At 47.6% G+C, this 18,057-nt stretch overlaps 1 protein-coding gene across 3 annotated transcripts in view; it reads right to left on the reverse strand.

Moving 5' to 3' along the window:
- Nucleotides 1–7,441, reverse strand: part of LOC120933038 — a 120,378-nt gene extending 112,937 nt beyond the window's left edge. Inside the window, exon 1 of one of the 3 annotated variants that reach the window (XM_040345984.1) lies at nucleotides 7,347–7,441. The gene's annotated coding sequence lies outside the window, so the exon portion shown is untranslated. The other 2 variants (XM_040345981.1, XM_040345983.1) reach the window with 2 other exon arrangements.
- Nucleotides 7,442–18,057: the final 10,616 nt, after the last annotated feature.

Raw genomic sequence — 18,057 nt, forward strand, 5'->3', positions numbered from 1 at the left:
CTCTGAAAATCAATTCACCACTGATCATTCTTCAGAGAGCAACGGTTTCTGCATCGCATATATGTGTGAACCCAGCCTAAGACCACTAAATCAAAGTGTGGGCACACCAACATGCGTACTAGTTCTTTTGATCTGTCCTATGAGTGCACTTCTAGGCCTCCACAACCCAAAGAAACTATGAAATGCCAATCTTCTACGTTCCACTTGGTTCTGAAAGGCAGTCTCAATGTCTCATTGGGACTTCTGGAATTGATGGGTCAGCATTTATGTTTTGTTAAGCATGGGAAATCTTGCAGTGCGTTGTGGTAACACACAGTAAGTATCCGGTCACACCAGCCCATGTGCGTTATCCTGAGCATGGTGTGTATTATGTGGGGTGTGTGTTATACTGAACATAGTGTGTATTATGTGGGGCGGTGCGTTATACGGAGTATAGTGTGTGCTATGTGGGGGGTGTGTTATACTGAACATAGTGTGTATTATGTGGGGCGGTGCGTTATACTGAGCATAGTGTGTGCTATGTGGGCGGTGCGTTATCCTGAGTATGGTGTGTATTATATGGGGCGGTGCGTTATCCTGAGCATGGTGTGCATTATGTGGGGCGGTGCGTTATCCTGAGCATGGTGTGTGTTATGTGGGGCAGTGCGTTATCCTAAGCATGGTGTGCATTATATGGGGCGGTGCGTTATCCTGAGCATGGTGTGCATTATATGGGGCGGTGCGTTATCCTGAGCATGGTGTGCATTATGTGGGGCGGTGCGTTATACTGAGTATGGTGTGTGTTATGTGGGGCAGTGCGTTATCCTGAGCATGGTGTCTGTTATGTGGGGTAGTGCGTTATTCCTGAGAATGGTGTGTGTTATGTGGGGCAGTGCATTATCCTGAACACGGTGTGAATTATGTGGGGCGGTTGCGTTATAATGAGCATGGTGTGCGTTATGTGGGGTGGTGTGTTATCCTGAGCATAATGTGTGTTATGTGGGGTGGTGCGTTATCCTGAGCATAATGTGTGTTATGTGGGGCGGTGCGTTATCCTGAGCATGGTGTGCATTATGTGGGGCGGTGCGTTATACTGAGTATGGTGTGTGTTACGTGGGGCAGTGCGTTATCCTGAGCATGGTGTGTGCTATCCTGAGCATGGTGTGCGTTATGTGGGGCGGTGCGTTATCCTGAGCATGGTGTGTGTTATGTGGGGCGGTGCGTTATCCTGAGCATGGTGTGCACTATGTGGGGCGGTGCGTTATCCTGAGCATGGTGTGCACTATGTGGGGCGGTGCGTTATCCTGAGCATGGTGTGCACTATGTGGGGCGGTGCGTTATCCTGAGCATGGTGTGCACTATGTGGGGCGGTGCTTTATACTGAGCATGGAGTGTATTATGTGGGGGGGCGTTATACTGAGCATGGTGTGTATTATGTGGGGGGGGGGCGTTATACTGAGCATGGTGTGTATTATATGGGGCAGTACGTTATACTGAGAATGGTGTGCACTATGTGGGGCGGTGCGTTATCCTGAGCATGGTGTGTGTTATGTGGGGCGGTGCATTATCCTGAGCATGGTGTGTATTATGTGGGGCGGTGCGTTATCCTGAGCATGGTGTGCATTATGTGGGGAGGTGCGTTATACTAAGTATGGTGTGTGTTATGTGGGGCAGTGCATTATCCTGAGCATGGTGTGCACTATGTGGGGGGGTGCGTTGTCCTGAGAATGGTGTGCGTTATGTAGGGTGGTACGTTATACTGAGCATGGTGTGTGTTATGTAGGGGGTGCGTTACACTGAGCATGGTGTGCGTAACACTGAGCATGGTGTGCGTTATGTGGGGCGGTGCTTATAGTGAACATGGTGTGTGTTATGTGGGGTGGTGCAGTGTGTGGTGGTGCAAAGCACCGATTACTTTTTTTATGATTTTTGAGCAACACACAGCACTGCACATGTATGGAGGGAATTAAACACAGGACAATTGTGTTCTTAGTGTCCTTGCCTCGGGCCGGTGTTGATCAATGCACCTCGTATGAATGAAGTCTAACCTGAATGGCACTCCAACACATTATAGCAACGCAGATCCAACACACGTGTATTGCAATACACCACAATGCAGAAAAAATTGCATGTCCATTTTGTGGTTGGTTGAAAGGGCTTCCTTAAAGGGCAAAAATTATCAAAGAAAAAAAAATACTTCTACAATTACTACACGGGCCATATTATAATTGACTGTTCTTAAAATGACCTTTCTTTTTCAATTTTAAGTGCTGTAATTTTCTGTATAATTCAATAAAATTATGGCTACCGGAAGGCATTCTATACACAGAACTTGGTAAATCTGAAGACATAAGTCTGCAGAAAATCGAATAGTGTGTATGGGGGTCTTGGTTGTGCACTCCACAAATCTGGCTTTTATGGAAAAGTGGCAAGAAGAAAGCCATTGTTGAAAGAAAGCCATAAGTAATCCCACGCAGTTTGCGAGAAGCCATGTGGTGGACACAGCAAACATGTGGAAGAAGATGCTCTGGTCAGATGAGACCAAAATTGAACTTTTTTCCCAAAAGCAAAACGCTATGTGTGGCGGAAAACTAACACTGCACGTCACCCTGAACACACCATCCCCACTGTGAAACATGGTGGTGGCAGCATCATGTTGTGGGGATGCTTTTCTTCAGCAGGGACAGGGAAGCTGGTCAGAGTTGATGGGAAGATGAACAGAGCCAAATACAGGGCAATCTTAAAGGAAAACCTTGTTAAGAGTCTGCAAAATACTTAAGACTGGGGCGGAGGTTCACCTTCCAGCAGGACAACAACCCTAAACATACAGCCAGAGCTACATTGGAATGGTTTAGATCAAAGCATATTCATGTGTTAGAATGTCCCAGTAAAAGTCCAGACTTAAATACAATTGAGAATCTGTGGCAAGACTTGAAAATTGCTGGTCACAGACGCTCTCCATCCAATCTGACAGAGCTTGAGCTATTTTGCAAAGAAGAATGGGCAAAAATGTCACTCTCTAGATGTGCAAAGCTGGTAGAGACATCCCTAAAAAGACTTGCAGCTGTAATTGCAGCGAAAGGAGGTTCTACAAAGTATTGACTCCGAGGGGGCTGAATACAAATGGACGGCACATTTTTCACATATTTATTTGTAAAACGTTTTGAAAACCATTTATCATTTTCCTTCCACTTCACAATTATGTACGGCGTTGTGTTGGTCTATCTCATAAAATCCCAATAAAATAAATTTACGTTTTTGGTTGTAACATGACAAAAGGTGGAAAATTTCAAGGGGTATGAATACTTTATCAAGGCACTGTATATCACCCAGAGGGGATTGTTTACTCTTTCCTGGGTTGGTTAAAAAAAAAAAAAAGACGGTCTATAAAAATAAGGGGTGTCTGCGAATAACAACAAATGGTGCAGCTCCGACTAAAGCCCTTGCTATAGGTGTAGGCCATTCACTTACCTCATGAAACCTGACTGGAATATTCTCAGGACGTTGCTAAGTGAGGCCTAGTCATTACTTCTCACCATCACAGGAGTGAGCTCTTTCTCTGATACAAACCCCCTCACATGCTCTCTCCTGCCCCTGATGTAGTGTCTCTCTCCTGTGATGGAGGAGGTGCGTAGTAATGACTAGGCCTCACTTAGCAACGACCTAGCAACATCCTGAGACTTCCAGTCAGGTTTCATGAAGTATGTAAATGGCCTACACCTGTAGCAAGGACATTATTCAACTTTGGTCAAAGCTTCAGTGTTTGTTTTATTCACAGATGCCCCCTATCTTCATAGACAGTTTTTCTGTAAAGGTGAACTAACCCTGCAATGCGTACTTATGAATGGGGGCCCCTCCCGCCCCCCAAGACTTTCTACAAATCACAAATCTCATCTGGGACCCTGCAAGGCACTCCAAAGTAGACCTGTACTCCATTGCAAAAATAAAATTCCTGCCTAATGCCTTGTACACACGGTCTGACATTTTGACCGTGCAAAAGTCCGCCGTGAGTCCATCGGAAGTCTGACGGAAAGCAAGAGAACAGGTTCTCTATCTAAGGTCTGTCGGAGTTCCGAAAAAAAAAGTCAGATGGAGGCTATACACGGACGGAATTTCCGAGAAAAAAAGCCTGTCTGACTTTTTTCCTCGGAAAGTCCTGCCGTGTGTACAAGGCATAAAAGACACCACAAGATACCCGCTATTCCTGCTATCCCATTTGGTAACCAGAGGACACTTTTCTTTATGGTGAAGGGAATTCTAAGCTAGTAAAAAGGTGAAAATACAAATAATAAAATGTAAAAACACACATACAGGAGGATTTCAAACGTGGGCACAAGGTGTAAACACACACATGTAAATAACAATTGTGTAACACAAGAAATGTATTAAAACTGTAGAAGCTGTAGCTGTGCACAACAGCCAATCAGCATCCATCTTTTGCTCGTTTAGCTAAAACATTGAAAATGAAAGCTAGAAGCTGATTGGTTGCCATAACCAGCTGCACCAGGGATTTCCCTGCACTTCCTGTCCTGCTGACACCATTGTACCAGACAGTAAGGGCGGGGGAACTCTCCAACAATAACACAGATAGAGGTTCCAGCCCTCCCCGCTCTTCTTGTATTATATTGTTACAATGTCACCTCTATGCAGGGCCATTTGAAGGAATTTGGGGGCCCCAAGCAATATGGGGGCCCCCAAGCACCCTCCCGCACACAAAGCCTACATTAGCGCTACACTAATTTTTTACACAATGTTCTTACTCCCCCCCCCTAATCCCTATGTTTTCCTATTCTCACCTCCCCTGTAGGCTGCCGCTGTAGCGCGGCCGAGCTCCTCTTCCTCCTGTCAGTCTGGTGTTCTATCATTATGGGTCTCCAGTCCCCTATCAGATAGTGCCCGGGCCGGTCTGGGTACCACGCGGGACAGGAGATTCAGTTTCCTGTGTTCCTGGCTGGACTGAAAGGAAGTGAGCACTCAGTGTGGACTTCCTGTCAGTCCGGCCAGGAACAGGAAACTGAATCTCCTGTACCACGCACGGTACCTGGCCGGACTGACGGGACTCCAGAAGGAAGGAAGAGGATTTCGGCCACGCTACAGCCTGGGAAGGGGAAGTTGGGGGCCCCAGGCCAGCTCGGGGCCCCAAGCAATTGTTTGTTTTGCCTGTCCTATAGCGACGGGCCTGCCTCTATGAATGAGCTCAAAAAACATAACAGGGGGTCTAAGCCTTCCCCTCCCCCATCCAAAACTAACAAGAAACATTTTCACTGGATATTTACCTTAAAGAGGAAGTGAAGCCTCCTGAAAAAATAAAAAATAAATCCTGCAAGACAAAAGGTATAATGCATAGCATACTAGCTCATTATGAGGTATTTACCTGAGATCGAAGCCCCCGCAGCGGCCCTCGTTCGCCTCCTCCGTTGCCGCCATTACTCCCGGAGTGATTTCCGGGTATCGCGGCTCCGGTGCTGTGATTGGCCGGAACCGCGATGGCGTCACACCCGCACATGCGCGTGGGAGCTGTCAGTGCCGTCACGATCGCCTTCACTAACAGTACACTTGGTGCGCCTGCGCCGTTGTCTACAGCATGCATGCGCCGTAGACATCGGTACAGTCTTTTCTGCAAATATCTGACCGTGTAGGTGTAGGAGATATTTCTTGTACTTACAGGTAAGCCCTAATCTAGGATTACCTGTAGGGCCAAGTGGTCTGTAAGGGTTTACAACCACTTTAAAGTAGTAAACACTTACATATACCCAGTGAAGGGACTATCCTCAGGTATTGCACAGAGATTAAAGAAATCCTCCTACATAAATTGTACCTATTTATCTGGAGTCTTCTCTACTTCCATTCAAAGTGCTGAATTTTAAGGCTTGTCTCTGAGTTTAAAAAAGGGGGGGGGGGGGGGTGGAGAGCTGAAGTTAGATTCTGCAGAGCTCAGTGATCAGAAATCTGAGAGGTGATTGGAGGGACAGGACACACCCTCCCTTCATGCAGGACACAGGAACAGAGCTGAGGCTGTCAATCAGCTGGAGCTCCCTTCCATGTCACCATTTTTCTATTGGTGTCAGGAAAATTCATCATAAGTAACTGATGATGGCAGAGAAATGAGGCAGTAGACAAAAATGACACTAACATTGGAGAGTGCAAATTCTGGTGCAGCTGTGCATAGCAACCAATCAGCTTCCAGGTTGTTTTTGTTAAAATGAAAGTATAACTAAAGGCAAAACTTATTTTTTTTTAGTTTTAAACAGTAATAGCGAGGGATTAGAACACCTGTCATTTTTTATTGCTGTCTGTGACCCCATTCTCCACCCCGATCGATCATTCTCTGCCCCGGACGATCGATCATTCTCTGCCCCGGACGATCGATCATTCTCCACCCCGGACGATCGATCATCCTCCGCCACGGATGATTGATCATTTTTTCCGCCCCGGACGATCGACCATTCTCCGCCCCAGACGATCGACCATTCTCCGCCCCGGACGTTCGACCATTCTCCGCCTCGGCCGATCGATCATTTTCTCCGCCTTGGCCGATCGATCATTCTCTCCGCCCCGGCCGATCGATCATTGTTTCTGCCCCGGACGATCGATCACTGTTTCTGCCCCGGACGATCGACCATTCTCCGCCCCGGACGATCGACCATTCTCCGCCCCGGACGATCGACCATTCTCCGCCCCGGGCGATCAACCATTCTCCGCCCCGGACGATCGACCATTCTCCGCCCCGGACGATCGACCATTCTCCGCCTCGGCCGATCGATCATTTTCTCCGCCTTGGCCGATCGATCAATCTCTCCGCCCCGGCCGATCGATCATTGTTTCTGCCCCGGACGATCGATCACTGTTTCTGCCCCGGACGATCGATCATTCTCTGCCCTGGCTGATCGATTAAGTTTGATTGAATCCGAGCTAAATCCAGTCCAAACTGATTGGAAGGGGCGATACGGCTATCTGATGGTTTTCAGATTCAATAGTTTTGACGGAATTGCACACCAATCAGATAATAAAATGAGGAGTGCCCACCTCTCTTGTGACACCGGAGGGACATATCCTACCAATACAATCCGTGTCACCAGGAGAGAGGAATGATCGGCAGGTGTCCATACACAGGAGGAGCTCACCTACCTCATACCAGGCCGATCACCGAGCGATGACAGGCCGGGGGAAGGTGCCCGGTGCTCATCCTTCATGCTTTCTATGGGTCGCTATTATTACAGCACTGGAGGAAAGTTATCTTCCCTTCACCAGGAACACCGATCACCATCCAATCATCTCCTACAGACAGGACTCCGCCATACACCGGGGTAGGAGGGGGGAGGGGACACACAGTGTAGGTAGGTACAAAGACACAGAGGGACACTCACCGCCGACAGCCGCCCGCTCTGCTCAGTGCTCGCAGTGTGCCCGGGTGGGGGCGCTGTGCCCCGGATCCCCCCCTCCTGTACCATGCCAGCACTCCTCCTCCCCCTCCCGGCCACAGAGAGTCACTACACCGGAAATACCGCACAGTGCGCGCACAGCCCAGCTCAGCTCACATTTCACCACACACTCGAATGTGTCCTGTCCGTGTGTTACTGATTGTCCCGGGACATACCGGACACAGCTTCGGGGTGCACTTACTTTACACCCCCATATACAGCATTGCACCCTCACCCACTACATTACCACCCTATGTCTGCTTATAGTGCACTAGTACAACCTCATCACTGATATCCCCTCCCTTCTATCCTCTACCACCACAGTCCTACCTGCGACCTCCACCCCCATCTTTTGGCTTTCCCCTCTACAACTCCCTGATTTCCTGCCCCCCTTCTGCAACCCCCTGCTTTCCTGCCCCCCTTCTGCAACCCCCTGCTTTCCTGCCCCCCTTCTGCAACCCCCTGCTTTCCTGCCCCCCTACAACCCCCTGATTTCCTGCCCCCCTTCTGCAACCCCCTGCTTTTCTGCTCTGTACTAACGATCCGATCCGATGCTTTCCTGCCCCCCTACAACCCCCTGATTTCCTGCCCCCCTTCTGCAACCCCCTGCTTTTCTGCCCCCCTTCTGCAACCCCGTGCTTTCCTCCCCCCCTCTACAACTCCCTGCTTTCCTGCCCCCCTTCTGCAACCCGCCTGCTTTCTTGCCCCCCTTCTGCAACCCCCTGCTTTTCTGCCCCCCTTCTGCAACCCCCTGCTTTTCTGCCCCCCTTCTGCAACCCCGTGCTTTCCTCCCCCCCTCTACAACTCCCTGCTTTCCTGCCCCCCTTCTGCAATCCGCCTGCTTTCTTGCCCCCCTTCTGCAACCCCCTGCTTTTCTGCCCCCCTTCTGCAACCCCCTGCTTTCCTGCCCCCCCTTCTGCAACTCCCTGCTTTTCTGCCCCCCTTCTGCAACCCCGTGCTTTCCTCCCCCCTCTACAACTCCCTGCTTTCCTGCCCCCCTTCTGCAACCCGCCTGCTTTCTTGCCCCCCTTCTGCAACCCCATGCTTTTCTGCCCCCCTTCTGTAACCCCATGCTTTTTTGCCCCCTCACCCCTCTACAACCCCCCTGCTTTTCTGCCCCCCCCTACTACAACCCCCTGCTTTCCTGCCCCCCTTCTGCAACCCCCTGCTTTCCTGCCCCCCCCTGCTTTCTTGCCCCCCTTCTGCAACCCCATGCTTTCCTGCTTCCCCTTCTGTAACCCCATGCTTTTTTGCCCCCTCACCCCTCTACAACCCCCCTGCTTTCCTGCTTCCCCCCTCTACAACCCCCTGCTTCCCTGCCCCCCTCTACAACCCCCTGTTTTCCTGCCCCCCCTCTACAACCCCCTGCTTTATTGCCCCCCCTCTACAACCCCCTGCTTTCCTGCCCCCTTCTACAACCACCTGCTTTCCTGCTCCCTTCTACAATCTCCTGTTTTCCTGCCCCCCTCAACAACCCCCCTGCTTTCCTGCCCCCCTCTACAACCCCCCTGCTTTTCTGCCCCCCTACTACAACCCCCTGCTTTCCTGCCCCCCCCCCTCTACAACACCCTGCTTTCCTGCCTTCCTACCAAAGTCAGCTAGCCAATCAGGGGAGAGAGGGGGGCGGGTCAGGGCTCCATGTCTGAATGGACACAGGGAGCTGTGACTTGGTTCGGGTGCCCCCATAGCAAGCTGCTTGCTGTGGGGGCACTGAACAGGAGGGAGGGGCCAGGAGCACAGAAAAGGCACCCGAGAAGAGAAGGTTCAGGGCTGCTCTGTGCAAATCCACTGCAACAGAGCAGGTAAGTATAATGCCCCGTACACACGATCCGATTATCGGACGAATGGTCGTCCGTTTTTTTTTTTTTTTGCATGCTAATCTCACGTCGAATCGGATGCGTTTACTAAAGTAACGGAAATTCTCATACGGCAGAATAAAAATTCCAAAGTGATGTCATGTGTTGTAATGCATTTTCGAACTACAGCTGTACTGATTAAACGAAAATCGTACGATCTGGTATCGTCCGAAAAAAAATTCCATGCATCCCCGATAGAATAATATCGGATGCACTGTCCTGATCAGCTCTCGAAAGCTCTGTACTAACGATCCGATTATCGTACGATCGATTCGAATACAGCATTTTTCGTACGATTTTCGGATCGTGTGTACTGGGCTTAACATGTTTGTTATTTTTATAGGAGAAAAAACTACTTTACAATCACTTTAAAGTGGAGGTTCACCCAAAAAAAAAAATGTTAACATTACATTCAGCCGAGTTGTCAGAATGACAATCGGCTGTTTTTTTTTATGTTATCCCCGTACATACCGTATTTTCACCACCGCTTCCGGGTATGTCTTCTGCAGGACTGGGCATTCCTAATTGATTGACAGGCTTCCGACCGTCGCATACTGCGCGTCACGAGTTGCCGAAAGAAGCCGAACTTTGGTGCGCAGGCACCGTATAGAGCCGACTCGCAGTCCGGCTTCTTTCGCCAACTCGTGACGCACAGTATGCGACGGTCGGAAGCCTGTCAATCAATTAGGAACGCCCAGTCCCGCAGAAGACATACCCGGAAGCGGCGGTGAAAATACGGTATGTACGGGGATAAAATTAAAAAAACACAGCCGATTGTCATTCTGACAACTGGGCTGAATGTAATGTTAAAACATTTTTTTTGGGTGAACCCCCGCTTTAACCACTTCAACCCCGGAAGAATTGGCTGCCCAATGACTGGGTACATTTTTGCGATTCAGCACTGCGTCGCTTTAACTGACAATTGCGCGGTCGTGCGACGTTACACCCAAACAAAATTGACGTCTTTTTTTTCCCACAAATAGAGCTTTCTTTTGGTGGTATTTGATCACCTCTGCGGTTTTTATTTTTTTGCACTATAAACAAAAAAAAGAGACAATTTTGAAAAAATAGCAATATTTTTTACTATTTGCTATAATAAATATCCCCCAAAAATATATAAAAAAAAAATTCCTCAGTTTAGGCCGATACGTATTCTTCTACATACTTTTGGTGTAAAAAAACGCTATCAGCGATTTTTATCTTGACTGCGATATGACGGCGGACACATCGAACACTTTTGACACTATTTTGGGACTATTCACATTTATACAGCAATCAGTGCTATTAAAAATGCACTAATTACTGTGTAAATGACACTGGCAGGGAATGAGTTGACCACTAGGGGGCAAGGAAGGGGTCAAGTGCATCCTTGGGAGTGATTCTAACTGTGGGGGGGGTGGGCTACAAGTGGCACGTCATTGATTGCTGCTCCCAATGACAGGCAGCAGTAGATCACTGTCCTGTCAATAGGCAGAACAGGGAAATGCCTTGTTTGCATATGCATCTCCCCATTCTGCCACTCCGTGACACGATCGCAGGACACCGGTGGGTCACACGGTCACAGAGCTTGCGGCGGGCGGTGCACGTGCCCGCCAGGCGGCAGATTCAAAGCAACGTACCTGCTTTTCCTGCCCATGCCATTCTGCCACCATATATCTACGTTAGGCAGTCGGAAAGTGGTTAAGGCCTCGTAAAGACTTGCTTTGCTGTCTGAAGCATGATCTGCATTCAGAACACTCATCAGTCAAAAGTAGACAAGCGGTGGGGGGAGGTGTTGTATCGTCTCCTCACAGTCTGTTTAACCCCCTAATTACCGGACAACTGTGCGTAGTTGCAGTACGGCCCCGTTCAGGGCTGCAAGTCTCAATGTCCAGGTAGCACCTGCTCATTACATCCCCATAGACCTCTTATGTCCCAAGGCCAAAGATAAAAAGACATGGCTCTATAGAAGTCTGTAGAGCTGTAATACACAGGAGCAGCCAGCACAGCCCTGGATGTAAACAGACACAGCAGTCCACAGCCATCAGATCAAGGGGGGGGGGGGGGGAGTGGAATCTGTTAGGTCAGGGCAAAAAGGATAAGTGTGCTTTGTTTTAAAGTGCACTAATCTTTTAAACTCTGTCATTAAAAATAATTATATATATATATATACACACACAGGGATGGACTGGCCATTGGGACTACAGGGAGTTTCCCAGTGGGCCGGCTTCAGTGACAGCGGACCACCGCCCCCCTCCAATCCTCTGTCTCTACCTTCCCGCAGCACTCACCTGGGGGGAACAAAGGAGCAAGGGGACAGACAGTTGACTCAACAGCTATGGCCTGGGAGTTTCTCACTTCTGCCTAATCTTGTCCCATAACTGATTATTTGCCCCGGGTGAAATAATGTCTAGCTTCCCCACTGGTACTGCCTATAAGAGTACCAGTACCAGCCGTTCTACTCTACTAAAGTAGGACGGCTAGTGAAGGGGGTGCGGGTAGCCGGGGGGGGGGGGGGGGGGGGAGTTGTCCGGCCGCCATGGGAGAGACCTGTCAAAGTGGGCCAGTCTGGATGAAGTCCAGGGCCAAATTTTTGTCCCAGTCCATCCCTGTATACACACACACATGCAGAGTAAATATATACAGTGTAACGGAATGACCCGTGACAAACAGAGACTTTGGAAGGATGGGGGGTACTCCTGTGCCAGCGTCATTAACCACTTCCAGCCCAAGGACGTCATATGATGTCCTGGACTTTCAGTGGGGATATCTGAATGATGCCTGCAGCTACAGGCATCATTCAGATATCCATCTCTTCAGCCGGCGAATCCCTGCACCATAAGAATGATCATAGCGGCGGGAGGGGAACTCTGAGGATCTGAAACAAATAATTGTTGCTCTACATAAAGATGGCCTATATTGCCAAGACCCTGAAACTGAGCTGCAGCATGGTGGCCAAGACCATACAGTGGTTTAACAGGACAGGTTCCACTCAGAACAGCCCCCGCCATGGTCGACCAAAGAAGTTGAGTGCACGTGCTCAGCGTCATATCCAGAGGTTGTCTTTGGGAAATAGACATATGAGTGCTGCCAGCATTGCTACAGAGGTTGAAGGGGTGGGGAGTCAGCCTGTCAGTGCTCAGACCATACGCCGCACACTGCATCAAATTGGTCTGCATGGGACCCAGAGGGAAGCCTCTTCTAAAGATGATGCACAAGAAAGCCCGCAAACAGTTTGCTGAAGACAAGCAGACTAAGGACATGGATTACTGGAACCATGATATGATGAGACCAAGATAAACTTATTTGGTTCAGATGGTGTCAAGCGTGTGTGGTGGCAACCAGGTGAGGAGTACAAAGTAAGTGTGTGAGTCAAGCATGGTGGTGGGAGTGTCATGGTCTGGGGCTGCATGAGTGCTGGCGGCACTGGGGTGGTACAGTTCATTGAGGGAACCATGAATGCCAACATGTACTGTGACATACTGAAGCAGAGCATGATTCCCTTCCTTCAGAGACTGGGCCACAGGGCAGTATTCCAATATGATAACGACCCCAAACACATCTTCAAGACGACCACTACCTTGCTAAAGAAGCTGAGGGTAAAGGTGATGGACTGGCCAAGCATGTCTCCAGACCTAAACCCTATTGAGCATCTGTGGGGCATCCTCAAATGGAAGGTGGAGAAGCGCAAGGTCTCTAAAATCCACCAGCCCTGTGATGTCATCATGTTGGAGTGGAAGAGGACTCCAGTGGCAACCTGTGAAGCTCTGGTGAACTCCATGCCCAAGAGGGTTAAGGCAGTGCTGGAAAATAATGGAGGCCTCACAAAATATTGACACTTTGGGCCCATTTTCTCTTAGGGGTGTACTCACTTTATTGCCAGCAATTTAGACATTAATGGCTGTGTTGTATGATACAGGTGTTGCTGGCGCAAAAAGAAAAACAAAATTAGCCTGTAATGGTGGGTGTGCTGCAATCAGAAAAAAAGGTGCAAGACACTCTATGACAGGGATCCTCAAACTACGGCCCTCCAGCTGTTGTAGGACTACACATCCCATGAGGCATTGTAACACACTGACATTCACAGACATGACTAGGCATGATGGGAATTGTAGTTCCTGAACAACTGGAGGGCCGTAGTTTGAAGACCCTTGCTCTATGATGTCTCGTCCAAAGATGAATGAGTATAGTATGTGGATTGCACTACCCTGGTGGTTAATCTAAATCCACCTACTTCTGGGCACTATTAACAATTGTTAGCCCCAATACATATCACCTCTATTGACAAGCCACAACAAAATGTAAAAAACACATGCATATCTGTGCCATATACGTATTGAATAGTGCTTTTAAAAAACGTGCATTCCCTTATATCAAATTTAGGGAATCCTTACCACAAAAACAAACATACTATCCACGCTGTCCTATGTATAGGAGGGAGGCATGTGTAGTGCATAAAGTACTGATTCGACTCGCACTTCCGCGTTCCACGCTGAAACGCACGCGGCACCGGGTGATGACGTCATCGCGCGGTCGCCATATGCGTTCCAGCGTGGAACGCAATACGGCGATGAGAGAGTGCCGATTACAGTCACATGAAAAGATATAATGGAATATTTACAAAAATGTAAGGGGTGTACTCACTTTTGTGAGATACTGTGTGTAATTTACATACCCTTTATACTTACCTAAAAACCGCAGTCACATGATGCTCCAATCCCAAGTATTCTCTTTAATTTTGTTTACATGTGGTGGGATCCTTCAAGTGTTGACATTATTGCCTGTGTGTAAAAAGTTTTGACTTTAAATACACTGGGGTAGATTCAGAGAGCAATTACGCCTGCGTATCCATAGATACGCTGCGTAATTGCTAAGTAGCGCCGGCGTATCTACTTTCTGTATTCAGAAAGCTAGATACGCCGACTTTAGCCTAAGATACGACTGGCATAAGTCTCTTACGCCGTCGTATCTTAGGGTGCATTCTGACGCTGGCCGCTAGGTGGCGCACCCATAGATGTCAGCGTAGAGTATGCAAATTACATACTTACGCCGATTCACGAATGTACGTGCGCCCGGCGGTAGTTTTTTACGTCGTTTGCGTACGTCGTTTTCGGCGTAAGGCTGCTCCTGCTATTAGGAGGGGCAGCCAATGTTAAGTATGGATGTCGTTCCCGCGTAGCGATTTGAACATTTTATGTCGTTTGCGTAAGTCGTCCGTGAATAGCGCTGGACGCCATTTACGTTCACGTCGAAACCAATGACGTCCTTGGGACATCATTTACCGCAATGCACGTCGGGAAATTTTAGGGACGGCGCATGCGCAGTACGTTCGGCGCAGGAACACGCCTAATTTAAATGATCCACGCCCCCTACAGGATCATTTGAATTACGCGCGCTTACGCCGGCCCCTTTTACGATACGCCTCCGCAACTTTATAGGCAAGTGCTTTGTGAATCAAGCACTTGCCCATAAAACTTGCGGAGGCGTAACGTAAATGTCATACGTTACGCCGCCGCAGTTTTGCGCGCCCCTACCTGAATCTACCCCACTATAAGCTAATGTTTAATATAATATCACACCATTGGCCTTATACAGTGCCTTGAAAAAGTATTCACACCCCTTGAAATGTTCCACATTTTGTCATGTTACAACCAAAAACATAAATGTATTTTATTGGGATTTTATGTTCAAAGTAGCACATAATTGTGAAGTGGAAGGAAAATAAATGTTTTTAATTTTTTTTTACAAATAAATGCCTGAAAAGTGTGGCGTGCATTTGTACTCCTGAGTCAATACTTTGTAGAACCTCCTTTCACTGCAATTACAGCTGCAAGTCTTTTTGGGGATGTCTCTACCAGCTTTGCACATCTACCGTGTTTCCCCGAAAATAAGCCCGGGTCTTATATTAATTATGCCAACAAAAGACACAGTAGGGCTTATTTTCGGGGTAGGTCTTACTATGTAATGTGATGTCTTCTCTCCCCCTCTCCCTCCCTGCCTGTCAGGAATCCCCAGTGTGAACTGAGTTAAAATGCTTGTAAAATCCTACAATCCACTCTATTACAGTATTATATATTGTACAATGTGTGTGTTTCTGTAATATAATTGTGCCAAATACCTTTGTTATAGAGCCGCTCTGTGCTTCTATTACCCGCCGGAGCTCTCTTCCCCGCAATTATATTACAGAAACACACACATTGTACATTATATACTACTGTAATAGAGTGGATTATAGGATTTTACAAACATTTTTAACTAGGGCTTATTTTCAGGGTAGGGCTTATATTGCAGCCCTCCTGGAAAATAGCGCTAGGTCTTATTTTCAGGGTAGGTCTTATTTTTGGGGAAACAGGGTAGCGAGTGACATTTTTGCCCATTCTTCTTTGCAAAATAGCTCAAGTTCTGTCAGATTGGATGGAGAGCGTCTGTGAACAGCAGTTTTCAAGTCTTGCCACAGATTCTCAATTATAGTTTAGGTCTGGACTTTGACTGGGCCATTGCAACATGTAAATATGCTTTGATCTAAACCATTCCATTGTAGCTCTGGCTGTATGTTTAGGGTTGTTGTCCTGCTGGAAGGTGAATGTCCACCCCAGTCTCAAGTGTTTTGCAGACTGTAATAGGTTTAGGTATTTGGCTCCATCCATCTTCCCATCTACTTTGACCATCTTCCCTGTCCCTGCTGAAGAAAAGCATACAACAACATGATGCTGCCACCACCATGTTTCACAGTGGGGATGATGTGTTCAGGGTGATGTGCAGTGTTCATTTTCTGCCACACATAGTGTTTTCCTTTTAGGCCAAAAAGTACAATTTTGGTCTCATCTAACCAAACCATCTTCTTCCACATGTTTGCTGTGTCCCCCACATGTATTCTCGCAAACTGCAAACAGGACTTCTTATGGCTTCCTTTCAACAATGGCTTTCTTCTTGCCACTCTTCCATAAAGAACAGATTTGCGGAGTGCACAACTAATAGTTGTCCTGTGGACAGATTCTCCCACCTGAGCTGTGGATCTCTGCAGCTCCTCCAGAGTTACCATGGGCCTCTTGGCTGCTTCTCTGAATAATGCTCTCCTTGCCCGGCCTGTCAGTTTAGGTGGATGGCCATGTCTTGGTAGGTGTGCCGTTGTGCCATTCTCTTTCCATTTTTGGGTTAATGGATTGAACAGTGATCTGTGAGATGTTCAAAGCTTGGATTTTTTTTATAACCTAGCCCTGCCTTAAGTTTCTCCACAACTTTATCCCTGACCTTTCTGGTGTGTTCCGTGGCCTTCATGATGCTGTTTGTTCACTAAGGTTCTCTAACAAACCTCCAAGGGCATCACAGAACAGCTGTGTTTATACTGAGATTAAATTACACATATTTGGACTATTTACTAATTAGGTGACTTCTGAAGGCAATTGGTTCTACTAGACTTTAGTTAGGGGTATCGGAGTAAAGGGGGCTGAATACAAATGCACGCCACACTTTTCAGATATTTATTTGTAAAAAAAATTGAAAACCATTTATCATTTTGTTTCCACTTCACATGTATGTGCCACTTTGTGTGGGTCTACATAAAATCCCCCCCAACAAAATTTACGTTTTTGGTTGTAACATGACAAAATGTGGAAAATTTAAAGGGGTATAAATACTTTTTCAAGGCACTGTATTACAGAATACTATTGCTTTTATTGTTTTTTTGTTCTATAATGTTTTATAATGTTTGAGAGTCAACAACATTTCATCTGACCATTTTGTTCCAGGGATAGAAAAACAAACTTCTGATTGGCTGTGTGCTTTGCTGTAGACTTGTAAATATAATTGTCACTTAATTGATTTGTAAATTCCAAATGACGCATCTCGCCTTTTTTCTCTATAAGGAACTTTTAATGGGCCTAATGTATCTAATGAATGCACTCATTAACCAGACAAAACCTTCATTCGGAGGAAGAAATCTGGAAGAACGAGAACAACGAGTTCATCACATTGTCTGGACTGCTGCTAAAAATGATGTGACGTTACAGCTGGATTCTGTATTAAAGACGCGGAAACCAGCTCAACGACCCTTCATTTTATTCGGGGCTTCCTCCAATTACAAGGAGCTTGTAAAAAAATTACAAGCTGAATGGAAATGATGAATGAAGATTTAGGGATTGAGAGTTCTTACAAAATGAGCAAGAGCATATCTTTGAAAAACTAGTTCCCCCCGCCCCCTCACTTTAGGAACCTATTTATAAAGACCCCTGCCCCCCCCCCTCTCTGCACACCACAGTCAGGACTATGGGATATTTTTTTTCTTTTACTAGTAATAGAAGTGATCAGCAACTTATAGCAGGCCTGCGATATTGTGGTGGGCATTCTGACATTAACTGACACTTTTTGGAACCAGTGACACTAATACAGTGATCAGTTCTTAAAGCGGTGGTTCACCCTGCAGAACAACTTTTTAGCATAAAATTCGGCATAGTAGCGCGAGCTACAGTATGCCGGTCTTAATTTTTTTATCGCCGTACTCACAGTGTAATCGTACATAGTAGATTCTGACTGCCCGCGGGGAATGGGCGTTCCTTTCAAGAGGGAGGGTGATTGAAGGCCGGCTCTGGCACGTCACGCTCCCCGAAGACAGCCGGAGTAGGTCTCGGCTCTTCACGGCGCCTGCGCACAGACTATGCGCAGGCGCCGTGAAGAGCCAAGCCTATTTCGGCTATTTCCGGAGAAGCGTGACGCGCCAGAGCCGGCCGTCAATCACCTTCCGTCTGGATTGGAACGCCCATTCCCCGTGGGCAGTCGGAATCTACTATGTACGATTACACTGTGAGTACGGCGATAAAAAAATT

This window comes from Rana temporaria, chromosome 3 (genome assembly GCF_905171775.1).
Source record: "Rana temporaria chromosome 3, aRanTem1.1, whole genome shotgun sequence".
Classification (NCBI taxonomy): domain Eukaryota; kingdom Metazoa; phylum Chordata; class Amphibia; order Anura; family Ranidae; genus Rana; species Rana temporaria.